General features: G+C 39.7%; 1 long non-coding RNA gene across 2 annotated transcripts; it reads right to left on the bottom strand.

Moving 5' to 3' along the window:
• Positions 1-9,340: 9,340 nt before the first annotated feature.
• On the bottom strand, positions 9,341-12,463 carry LOC102079762 (uncharacterized). 2 transcript variants are annotated; one of them, XR_266013.3, is made up of 4 exons: positions 12,260-12,463; positions 12,021-12,129; positions 11,676-11,744; positions 9,341-9,380 (listed from the first exon to the last, which is right to left on the bottom strand). It is a non-coding gene; the product is annotated as an uncharacterized LOC102079762 (long non-coding RNA). The 2 variants fall into 2 exon arrangements; XR_002057906.1 differs by lacking the exon at positions 9,341-9,380 and having other exon boundaries at positions 10,390-11,744; positions 12,260-12,460.
• Positions 12,464-13,266: the final 803 nt, after the last annotated feature.

Raw genomic sequence — 13,266 nt, 5'->3', positions numbered from 1 at the left:
CATCTGTGGAATCACAGCAATCTCTGGCAAAAAAATATATATTCAGTTCAGTTCAATTCAATTTTATTTATATGGTGCCAAAGAACGAGTGCTAAAGGCCAATGTATTTGTTGTGTGGCCATTTAAGTTGAAGCACTTTTCCTTTGGAAAAAGATGTCTGAAGTGAGTCATCTTATATACGAGCTACTGCTGGAAAAACCAAGTTACTAATGGTAATGCTAGTTCTTACTGTAGGTGAGCAGGAGAAAAAAGAGAGAGCTTCACTGCAGAGCAAAGACACATGGATGCTGTGCCTTTTCCATGAGCCTATGGATAGACAAAAATAACTCCTTTAAACATACATATGTACGACACCAGCTAAAGCATCAAAATGCTTATAAGATATACAGTACTGTGGAAAATGTATGTTTTTCTATAATACCACAACCAGCTTTGATCAGGTGGATGATGTCTCGGTTACTGGGAAATGTCTTATAAATAAAGAGCATATAGTGCTATGGGTAAATGTCTTGAGCCATGCCTATTTCTATATATTGGCTTAATTCACTGCCTTCTTTTACATATTGGAAGATGGAATAGACAGTTCCAATAACGCTGTTGTCCGGGCTCCTGGGAGGCCAATCCATGACTGATAAGCATCCTATTGTGTATTTTTCTATCTAAGTAAATGGTAAATGGACTGATTCTTGTATAGTGCTTTTCTACTTTTCTAGTACTCAAAGCACTTAATACAACATGCCACAGTCACCCATTCACACCCATTCACACAAGCACTTTCTTCTATGATTTTAAGTGCTTACTACCTAATATTAATACACATTCATACTCCAATGGATGCATCAGAGAGCAACTTCAGGTTAATATCTTGGCCAAGGATATTTGGCATGCAGACTAGGGGGAGCCAGAGATTGAACCAACCACTAGGTATGATTTCATTGCATTGGTCTGTTTAGTATAATGCAGTAACACTGAACCTTTGCCAATCTGACACTTTCTCAATGGCATTGCATGGTGGATCAAAATCTAACAGTACTTTTCTGTATTCATAATTTCTTCAATTTTGACACATTTTCCCACACTGCTGAATGAAATACTGGCTCAAACCACGACACAGACATCTGCAGACACTCACTGCTATACCTCTCTCCTGACTTCCTCTACACATAATGACCATTTGAACCAAAAATTTCAATTTGGATTAATCAGTCCGTAAGACCTGTTGCAACTTATTTTTTTTGTGTCTTTTGGCAAAGCTCAGCTGTTTATCCTTAAGAACTGCTTCTTGGCAGCAAGCAACATCAACCTCAGGAAATAAGACATGCTTTTCTTTTTTTTTCATTAAATATCAGGGCAATTTGCAGTAAACTGTGTGTTGCAGACTTTAGTTAATCAAAAAGAAGCTCCCCAAAATACACATGGAGCAAGTCCAGTAAAAATATCTGAGTTCCTACCTCTTACACAAAATCTTGTCACTGCACTCTTTGTAAATACAGGCATTATTTTTTGTATCCCAAAACGCGTTAGAAAAGCTGGCCCTGAGATATGTTTCGATGATGCTCTACAAACTAAGTAGTTAAAGTTTCTATAGGTGGCTTTAACCAGGTAACTTTAACCTTCTGTTGGAAATAAATTACCCCTTCTCTACTTTCAGAACCTCTTCACAAAGTGTAGTGAAATACCATTTGCTCTGGAGCAAATACAATACACAGTGTAGGTAGACAATAATGCAGTCTGAGCACACTCTGCAGTAATTGCAGAGGAGGGAAACACTGCGAGAGACCCTTTAGCTATTAATTGGAGTTTTTTTTCTCTCTCTTTATTTTCTCCTGCAGCTGTTCGGGCATGTCAGTGCATCAGAGGGATGGATAAAGGAGAGCACATATCTTCCTTTCAAAAGGCACTTCAAAGCCATGCAAAGACCGTGATGCTGATATTTATGAATAATTTTTTTGACAGTGCCTGAGTTTGGTTGGTTTTTTTTTATTTTCCCTGCCCCCTCCCCCTCTTACTAGATAAGCCAACTGAATATTGCATCGAAAAAATGTTTTATACCATGCCCGGGGGTTCTGTGAACAGAGATGACACATCTCAATGATTGATGTGCCTTCGTTGTGAGCGTCTTCGATTGGAAAAATAAATGAGTGAGGAGGAAGGCTGAGTTGGTAACGGATGAATTTTGCCTGCAGTGTTGACTAGCCTGTTCCAGTTTGTGGAGGCAAAGGTTGAACAATGACAAAAAGTTCATTATTTAAAACACATTACTTTATAAATATGAAACCTTTATAGCGGTTTCATTAAAGCCTGCTCTCTCTATTATTGTTACTACTTAACTTTGTGCTAGTTGAACAGTAAAAGACAGATTTGAGTTTTTGAAATGATGATGCCAAAGTGAGTACATTATATTGAAAATCCTTTAAATTATGTGTGAAAAATTCTTTCAGCCGAACTAACAGCTCTTTTAAATTCACTGACACACCAGATAAACATGCTGGAAGGTCACTGTAGACCTCCCTCTTTGCACAGTTTTCAGTATGTACCCTGTTACCTTAAGGGTCCTATTAATAGCGGTGCAAACAGCAGTCTATACATGGCTGCACCATTATATGCCCAAAAGGAACCAGCTATTATGTCTGTGCCACAATGCTTAAGGGACACAGCTTTTTTTTATTGTTTAATTTGTTGACTTTATTTTATTATACCAACAAACTCATTTGTTGACTATCTAAGTACAATTTAAACTTCAAAAGAACTCTAAGAGCTTAGGCCAATTTTCTATCTAGATCAAGGGTTCCTGAGCCACACCAAAATTTAATGAGATCGTCCTTTGGCCTTGCTCTTTGCCAAGTTTCAGTAACTCTACAACAAACAGAAAGTCCTGGCTTTTGCATTAGCTGATGAATGAAAGAGCATTCAGGCTGCTATTAATGGCGTTTTGCAGTTTCACACAGCAGTCACTTAGTACTGCAACATCCAGGTTCATCACATGATGCGCACTTTCTGTACATTTTCTGAATATGACAAACGCCACATGAGCTATAACATTGCACACCCTTAGAGTGTCTGTGTCCATGCCTCAATGAGTGGTAATAAACCTTTTTCAGGCCAGATGTTGTGGTTGATCAGCGTACGTATACAATTATGCCACTCTTATTGTATTACTACTACTGATGTGTCATTTAAGAACTTTAATTAAGCCCAGAGCTTAAAAATTTAATTACAGAATGTTACAAAAAATGTTTTTTTTAAGTGAAATTAATGTGCACTCACTCTTGCGTTTTCCTCTTTAGACGCTTATAATCAAATGCAACAATACAAGTATTTTTTGCCATTTTTAACCTCGTTTAGCCCATCTACAAATTCCTGCACAAGGGAGGAACATGAAAAATGTAATGTGTTTACAAGGCTTTCAAACTGCAGGGCGTCAGAAACAGCAGCACAGATGCACAACAGCAATTCAGCAAGTTGAAATAAGAAACTTGATAACTCTTGATCTATATTATCATGTGGGTTAAAACGTCTTGATGCATTCTCAATCATCCAGGAAAGTAAATCTCCAAAAGCTGAATCTGTTTATAAGATTGGGGAAACCTGCAGTCAGCTGAGACTGAAGAAGTCACTTGGATGAGTGACGAAACGTTTCTCCCACAAAACGCTACGTCCAGATGAACAGATTCAACTTTTGGAGATATATTATCATGTGGTTAATATTCAGTAGAGATATTTCTAGGAATTTTTGTGGCAATCTGTATTGTTTGTAGACTGTTTAAAGACATAGCACTAAAAATTTGGCCTACATATACATCGGGCAGAACTTGATGGGATTCAATTCAATTCAGTTTTATTTATATAGCACCTGTTGTTGTGATTTATTTTATTTATAAATCACAACAATAGTCGCCTCAAGGCACTTTATATTGTACAGTAGATCATACGATAATAGACTCAGAGAAAACCCAACAACCATATGACCCCCTATGAGCAAGCACTTTGGCGACAATGGGAAGGAAAAACTCCCTTTTAACAGGAAGAAACCTCCGGCAGAACCAGACTCAGGGAGGGGCGGGGCCATCTGCTGCGACCGGTTGGGGTGAGATGATAACAGTTTCTCTGCTCTAACATCCCAACTGGCTGTATTAGTTTTACCTATCCTGGGTACGGTGAACATGCTTCACAGTATGGGGTTAGGATTTTAGCTTTAGGGGCACAATCACAAGCTTAGTCAGTCCAATTTAATTCAATACAATTTTATTTATATAGCGTCAAATCACAACAACAGTCCCCTCACGGCTCTTTAATAGACATGTGATAAAAGAGAGAATAACTCTCATGGTGTTCATTTAAAACTTTGATTTCTTTTCACATGGTATTGCAAGTATCTGAGTATGTTCAGATGTAACTATGTAACCACACTCGCATATTCAATTCAATTTTATTTATATAGCGCCAAATCACAACAAAAGTCACCTCAAGGCGCTTTATAGGTACATATTGGTCATATATCTACAAAACATTTTATTTGCAACCTAAAAGATTACATTTTAGGGTTCAAAAGCAACTCTACAAATTATTAAGCATTGAATGTGTTAAAAGAAACTACATCACAGTTTCTAAACATATATTTATAGTACAAACACTTCTGTCTAAAGTAGTTTCTCTTTGCTTGGTAAGCATCACTTATGACATTTTGTGTTGTCATAACCACCACAGTATGTGGAAAGAAAGAAATATACTAAATTAAAATCCCTCATCCTTGGTGGTCAGGGGTGTTCTTCCTCAGACATCGAGCTACTACTTTTTTTTTTTTGACTGGGTTTTAAATTAGTGTAATATGTTAGAGTCCAAACAGGCTGGGGGCACAAGCTGCTTATTTTGCAGTTAAAGAGCAACAGAGTGTGCTTTAGATCTCAATGTCTTGCAATTTGTCATTTTTGTTTTTGTGCACAGATTGTAGCATTTGCATATTTTATCATACATATTTCCTTTCTCATTGGTCTTTTGCTGCTTTGTATTGCTGCTGTTGCTGTAGCTCATATGTTTTCAGAGTTTTCTGCACCTAGTTCTGTGTTCTTGACTAATTAAAACTTTCGCTACCACTGATAACCTTCATATGTATAAATAAACTCAAAATACCTACTTTCAGCGCTCTGTGTTGTCACATATAGATCGTACATACAGTGGCATGTTAGGCTCATTGCTGAGGCCAATCTGTGTGTGTGTGTGTGTGTGTGTGTGTGCGTGCACGTGGTAATCTGTAGTTTTCTGTCTTTTCATGTTTGCAATGTATCCTTTACCTTTCTCCCCATCACCTGGGAGGCCCCCAAGACCCCAAAAAGTATACAGTGTTGTGAAAATGGATGGTGATCACTGATTACATGTTGTACAGTACCTATTACTATTTTTTATTGCAGTGTGTCTATGAGGACATATATGTTTTATATTTTTTATGTTATGTCGTCTGTCTATCCATCCATTTATCTCCTTCCGCTTATCCAGGGTGAGAAACTCCGGATAAGCGGGATAAGCGGGATAAGCGATAAGCGAGAAACCCAAACCTCCCTTTCCCCGGTCACCTCCTCCAACTTGTCCAGGGGAACACCAAGGCATTCCCATAATCTCTCCAGGGTGTCCTGGGTCTGTCCAGGGGCCTGCTCTTGGTGGGACATGCCCGGAACACCTCACCTCACCCAGGAGGCATCCTTGTCAGATACCCGAACCACCTCAACTGGCTCCTTTCAATGTGGAGGAGCAGCAGCTCTACTCTGAGCCCCTCCTGGATGGTCGAACTCTTCACCCTATCTCTAAGGGAGAGGTCAGCCAGCCGTCGTAGAAAGCTCATTTCCGCCGCTTGTATCCGTAATCTTGTTCTTTGGTCACTACCCAAAGCTCGTCATCTACATCACTCAATTTATCTTGTTTATTTAATTTAATAAAATTTAGTAAAGTAATAAAGTAATTTAATAAAATAAATTATTCATTAACCAATAGGTGAATTTAGTGTAAAGATGTTCTTTAAAATGCACTAATAAACTCTGGTCACCTAATTTTCTGATCATCTTTAGCTGCACTGGCCAGTGCCATCTCCACAGCCTTATAAACAAACCTTTGCCATGATGCAAGCAAAAAGCAGTCTCAGGGATTGAGCACATTAAGCACAATGAATACCTGTGCCTTCCACTGGGCTGACTGTAAATTTGTGATTTGCTGTAGACAATTGCTGAGAGCGAAGAGGCAGCTTGTTAAATGAGGGTAAGCCTGGTCGAGCAGGCAGTCCCACACAGCTCTGAACTGACATTATGCGAACAGATGGCATGAAAGGTCCACACTCATAGAACAGGACACCACAAGTGCTAAATAAACCAGAATACCAAGAAATAATACTGCAGCTGCCCTGCTCTGTATTTTTCTGCGAGGGATGGAATAATCCTGCAGCGCTGGGGTGAAAATAAAAGGCTTTGCTTTGCTGGAGGCTGATTAAGATTAAATTGTGTGCTCAAAGACATTTTAGGACCAATTCAATTACACAGGTGGTCCGTGTAGCCAAAAACAATACTCACAGTCAGGTCCATAAGAAACTGGGCAGTGACACAATTTTAATAGCTTTGCCTCTATATTCCACTATAATGGATTTTCAATGAGGCAATCACGATGTGGCTAAAGTGCATACTTTCAGCTTTAATTTGAGACATTTAATGAACATATTGCATTATTGGTTGGGAATTAAAGCAATTGTTTTTAGTCCATCAACTTTTACAGGCTCAAAAATATTGGACTGATGTCAGACCAACATGTTGGCAAACCTGCTAGCTTTAAAAGTCAGAGGAGGGTGTGGCAGAGGAGCATGGCTTTGTGAAAACAGAGAGACACGGCTGGCTTAGGATCAGCAGACCAAATCAAGCATAAAACTGCTGTATTAAATTGAGCAAAAGTTTTGACCTACCTCCCTGAATGACATGAAAGTATGCTGCATTAAAATCTGTCAAAAAATTAAGTAAATGTAACCCCATGCTAGCAAGAACAAAGGTGTCCAATTATATAAATGTTAAACTACATAAATGTCCAATTTATGGCTTTTTGGTTTAAAATAAGCTTGCTCAATCAGAATCCACCTGCTGTCAGTTGTGTGAGGCCACATTTTCTGCAAACAAATCAGCAATTTTGCTCCACTGCTTGGGTGTTTTTTTTTTCTTCCTTTTTTCATAATAGCACATGAGTAAAGACAAAACCAAAAATAGGCCCCCAAGGGCCAATAAAAACAAGCTCTTGCCTGTAACTGAATTACCTCCCACCTCCCCTAAGCCATGTCCCTCAGCCCTGGTGGCTGAGCTTCTAATGTATTTTCCACTGGTGATGAGGAAAAGGCACACTGACAGGAGAATCAGCTTTCTCAGAGATGGTAATGGGGGGGAAAGAGGAGCCTCCAGCCCAGTTCCAAATCCTAATGTGTAGAGCAGGGCTGCCAGAAAGGAGGGAGTCGTGGTGAGAGGCTGTGGGATTGGTGGGATTATAATGGCTTTTGGAGCGGATGAGAGGTGCAGATGGGCTGTGGGAGGAAGCTGGGTCCAAAACCCAGTCCCGATCGCAGACGTCACTCATGTAGATGGCACCGTTTCGCTCTGCAGCGCATCATAAATCCAATTAGACACTCAAATCCATATTAACACATGCATAAACATGCAGGCAGGCACACACAGACAGTCAGGACCATACTGCAAGTACAAAATATTTGTTTTGAGAGGAAATTCATCACACAAATTGGCATCTGCATTTCTACAGCATTAAAAATCCAACTGCCAGCAAATGTTTTCTTCTGTCTTCGTGCCCTTCCTCAAAGAAGGACAGAGCTGTTGCTCTTCATAAAGTCAAAACAAACTCCACTTCTAAATCATAAAGACAAGCAGAGAGCAGCCTTCAGACTGACTCATAAAAGATTTTTTCTTCCCCTCTGGCACGAGGCCTAAACAGTCTAACCTCAACAGTTTCATATTATCTGAGATCATAAAACCTCACAAAATCGATTCTTGACATTTTTCCATCATTGACCCAACCACTGCAATTTCATACATTAGGTGCCAAGAATCAATCTTTAGTGAAACTCAGTCAGTGACTTGTGGCAGCTGAAGGAGCTGTTCTTAACCTTTAAAGATCTAAACATTCGTGACGTGTGTTGTGTCGGGTGTCCATGCTCTCCTCCATACTAAAACTGTTTACTCATGAAATAAAAGCTATTCACTTTAAGTTCTGTGAACACAGTTTTGTTTGTAGAGCTCGTAATTTTCTCTTGACTGTGCAAGTTGGAGATATATGAAATTGTATGTAGCAAGGTGGATCTATATATATATACACACTGCTGGTGGTTATAGACACTAGTTAACAGGCATGTTTGTGTTGCACCTGCACAATTTATGGATTCAGCTTAAGCTAAGCTAAGATAAGATAAGACAAGATAAGATAAGACAAGATAAGATAAGATGACCTTTATTAGTCCCACAGGTGGGAAATTTGTTTTGTTACAGCAAAGTGCAAAGTTATGTAGCAGAAATTAGAAAACACTGGAAAGCAATAAAATACAATAAAATAAAATAAAATAGAATAATATATACAATAGAATAAAATGGAAATACAAATACTATATACAACTGAGTAGGAAAATACAAAAATACAACTTCGTCAGAAGAAGAATTGCACATATAGCAGTCTTATTGCACATGTGTGGGTTTGTGTGTTTGATCAGCTGCAAAAGTCTTTATTGTAGAGTCTGACAGCAGTGGGGAGGAAAGACCTGCGAAATCTCTCTGTCCCACACCGTGGGTGCCGCAGTCTCCCACTGAAGGAGCTGCTCAGTGCTGTCAGAGTCTCCTGCATGGGGTGGGAGATGTTGTCCAACAGGGATGACAGCTTAGCCACCATTCTCCTGTCACTCACCACCTCCATTGGGTCCAGAGGGCATCCCAGAACAGAGCTGGCCCTTCGGATCAGCCTGTTCAGTCTCTTCCTGTCCCCAGCAGAGATGCTGCCGCCCCAGCAGACCACACCATAGAAGATGGCTGAGGCCACCACAGAGTCATAGAAGGTCTTCAGGAGTGGGCCCTCCACTCCAAACGACCTGAGTCTCTGCAGCAGGTACAGCCTGCTCTGCCCTTTCCTGTAGAGGGCGTCTGAGTTATGAGTCCAGTCCAGTTTGTTGTTCAGATGAACACCAAGGTACCTGTAGCTGTCCACAGCCTCAATGTCCATACCTTGGATCTTCAGTGGTTGCAGTGGAGGATGCTTGTGCCTGCGGAAGTCTACCACCAGCTCCTTGGTTTTACTGGCATTGATCTGGAGGTAGTTCAGCTGGCAACAGTCAACAAAGTCTTGAGTCAGTCCTCTGTACTCCTTGTCTAAGGAAAATAGGAAATAGGAAAATAAACAATGTCATCATTGCCAGACCTGGCCCACATCTGGTTGACATACACCCTGCCATGACACCAGTCAGTCAGAAGTCCCAGCTTGATGCCGGATCCGGGCCAGACCTGTTTTCTATGAGCCTGGGCCACATAAACCAAACCATAATCGGGCCAGATATGGCATGCCATCACATAAACAGTGCCATCATTGCCAGATCTGGCCCACATCTGGTTGATATACCACTTACCATGCCAGAAGTCAGCCTGCAGTGCCGGCTTGGCACCAGATCCAGGCCAGACCTGTCTGCTGTGTGGGACTGCTGACTTAGATCTAGTCTATTGTATCAGTTATATTCCGTGTTGGGAAGGTTACTTTTAAACAGTATTCCACTACAGATTACATGCCCCAAAATGTAGTTGGTAACATATTCCGTTAAGTTACTCAATGTGAGTAACGTATTCTGATTACTTTGGCTTAATTAATATATTGTCTTGCTTTTAACAACTACATGAACGTAGTAATCACATCCTGCAAATTCTTATTTGTTTTTCTCAACCAATTGGCTGTTAAGCCCAAATCTCCATGAACAGACAACATATTTACTGTTAATTATGTTAACATAAGTTTCTTTGGGTTGGATGGAGGTGGAGTCTTTTGACACAGAGAACAGCTTAGTTGCTGGCAAAGTGTGCATTGCATGGTCAGATTTCAACTATCCCATTCTTCTTTAAATGTGCTGTTGTTCCAAGTAAGAAATGCATTCCTGCCTGTCCACTGCTGGCTCTGGTGTGCTGGCTGCAGGTCCATTGTGTATCTGACGCCACCGACATTAACAGGACGCTTACATTAGAGCCTCTTATTGCGTGTTTGTTTGGGTTTCTGGCAAAGCGTTTAATTACCAGCATTAGAGAGGGGATAGCCTAACATATGAAACAGGAAAAGATCACTGTGTAATCCATTTATTTCAACAAAGTAACTATATTCTAATTATCACCTTTTTAAATGGCAACTGTAACGAAATACAGTTACTCATATTTTGTATTTTAAATGTGTAACACGTGTTCTGTTACTCCCCAACTGGTTGTATTAGAGAGTGCTAACATTAAAGAAACACAAATATAATGCAAAAATGGTGTATGTCAGTTATGGTTTTATGTACATGTTTGCCCACATTCCCTCTCCTGAGCTGTTTGCTGGTTTTCCTAGCTATTAAAAATGTTTTTTATTCTCATATACCATTTCATCTTATCACATATGCACTTACTGCTCCTTTGTGCCAAATGTTACCAGCACGCCAGTGTTCAAGCATGTTTGTTTAAGTCAGGTGTATTTTACTAGTAGCAGCCTCAAGCCAAGAGCCAGAGAGGTGTGTTATAGAGGTCTCACTTCCGCCTGACATCATAGACCATTTTTTTTTCTTTTAGTCTTCAACTCCAAACGATGCTGACATTTGAGGCCATTTATCAAACTTCACACAGCTTTCACTGGAACCACAAAAAAGTCATTACATACAACCTTTCCACATATAGAGCAAGCTCAGAATATAGACCCGCGTTGTTCTGTGTAAAATTGGTTGCCATTTATTAACAGTGTTTTTCCTCAGATGAAAAATATTGAATAACCTTGCTAAGTGATTTAAACAAAGAGGTGATTTGTAAATGTGATTTCAAAAATATCACGAAGCCCCGAAAGCATATAAATGTCATGTAAACATATGCAAATGCAGAAGAAATTGCATTAAACTAGATGACAAGTTTCTTCACATATTTCTTCACATATTTTGTTCATTTTCACATTACGTGCAACATTACAGTCAATAAAACACTAAATTTCACATTAAACACTCATTATTTGTCTTGCATAACAGTGCATTGATGTCAAGCCTCAGTTTCTAAAAAGAGCATCTAAAAAGACGGCTGAAAACTCCGTTTCGGCTTCTCTCAGGCTTTGAAACAACAATAGCAATAATGTCTTGTGCGTCTGAACATGTAAAAAAAAAACAAAAAAAACAACCCAGAAAAATACAAGAAATGCAGCATCTCATTTTCACATTCATTCTCCCGAGTCGTGTGCTGCTTTTTCCTGCACTGATGGTAATTGGTTTGATAAGTGATGACAAATGGTGTGGTATTTGTTGAGAACAACTGAACATTCTGCTAAATTGTGGGGAGGAAAAGCATCACCGGTCTTTACAGCCAGCATCCAGCTATTCTCCCATGTCTCACATGTCTGTCAGATTCACTCAATGGGATGTTGGTGTGCCAGGAAAAAATACTCAACGTTATTACCTTTTCAACATCAATTTAATGTCTCTCTCTTCTCCAAAGAAATGGCAGGGATTGAGGGCTGAAAAATCTCTGCAATATAAAATGCAAAATACATTCATGGTTAATCCTCCTGTCTCTTGAGCATTGTGTTCAGTCCTGTTTTACATTTTTAAACACAAAAAGGGAAAAAACAAAACAAAACGGTACTTTATCTGTGATACAGTGCTGCTAGATTGATTGCACGTACAGGAATAATGCATTGTTAGGTAAACAACGGCACTCTATGATGTTTTGCCAGCGCTGCAATTTAATCACAAGAGCAAATATATGAATTCCTGGCCCTGAACACTCATTAAGGATGCTCACCATACGGCTCCTTCCTGGAATGAGGCATTTGCAGCTTCGGTGGTGAGAGTAATGACCATCATTCATACTGCCAGCTTGCATTGCCTGGTGGTGTGTTTAGCTACACATACTTGAGATTTGAAGGAAGGAAAAGCAATAGTATTTAATCATCCCCAGGGGGAGATTTGGCTTGAAACCTGTGCAGAAATGATCAATGGCTCATGCAGACAAGCAAAACACTCCATCCAGGCACCACTTACTTTACATCTCTGTCCAGTCCTTCTGACACCTGCTTTCATGCGTGCATATTGCAAGTATGAGATAACTGTGCAGCATAACGTTATTTCAGAGCACCACGAATCTCCCATGTGAAAAAAAAACAGCATTTGCAGTTGAGAAAAACAGGAAATGTAATTAAAGAAGACTTAGACTCATTCATAGTGATTGCATATCAACGTAATACAGCTGCATCTACCGTGACTCAGCAATTAGTGTCCAAAATTACACCGTGTTCTCTCTTGTACACAAGTGTGACGTATGGCCTTTTCACTTGAATTTTGTGTCACATGTCTTCTTGAGTTCTTCCTTGCCGTGATACAGATGTGCAGTAAACTTTTTTTAAATTGTTAACAGCAATTAAATGATAATAAAAATATCTAATTGGTTAATAATTGGTCTGATTGATGCATCTGAGCAATGTGCATCTTGTCCAACAACTCTTCAACATTTAGGAACCAAAATCTTCTGATAAGTAGGCAGGTCATTCTATCTCCTGTATAACAGTTATTTGGATGACTGCAATAAGGCTGTAACTGAACTGACTCATATAAATAGGCAGGTTGGGGTTGACTGCAGTTTGGGGTCATGTCCACTGTTTAGCCACTAAACAGTATAGTTTCCTTGGATAGGTTTAGTAAAAGATGGTAGCTTGAGTTAAGCTGAACTGGTTGGTATTGCAAACATGCCAATACATGGACCTATGAAAGTATTTGAAGTCCTGGGAATGAGGACGAGCTAACTTAAAATGACAAACAAAATCTGGTAATTACTGAACAGTGCAGGATGGGTAAACAAGCCCATTAAAAGACTCCAGCATTCATTTCCTAGAAGCCCTTTTCTGAGCTATTATGGACCACAAACTTGTGCAAAGAAGAAACATCAACTTCAGTTCAAAACTGGCCTGTGAAGGCTTATTGCTAGTGATGAGAGCTTGTTCAGGCCTGAGTAGTTTTCAGTGGATTAGTCCTCAGTTTACAAACCCAGTGGC

Source organism: Oreochromis niloticus, linkage group LG22, assembly GCF_001858045.2.
Source record: "Oreochromis niloticus isolate F11D_XX linkage group LG22, O_niloticus_UMD_NMBU, whole genome shotgun sequence".
NCBI lineage: Eukaryota > Metazoa > Chordata > Actinopteri > Cichliformes > Cichlidae > Oreochromis > Oreochromis niloticus.
This window is presented reverse-complemented; position numbering and strand designations above follow the sequence as displayed.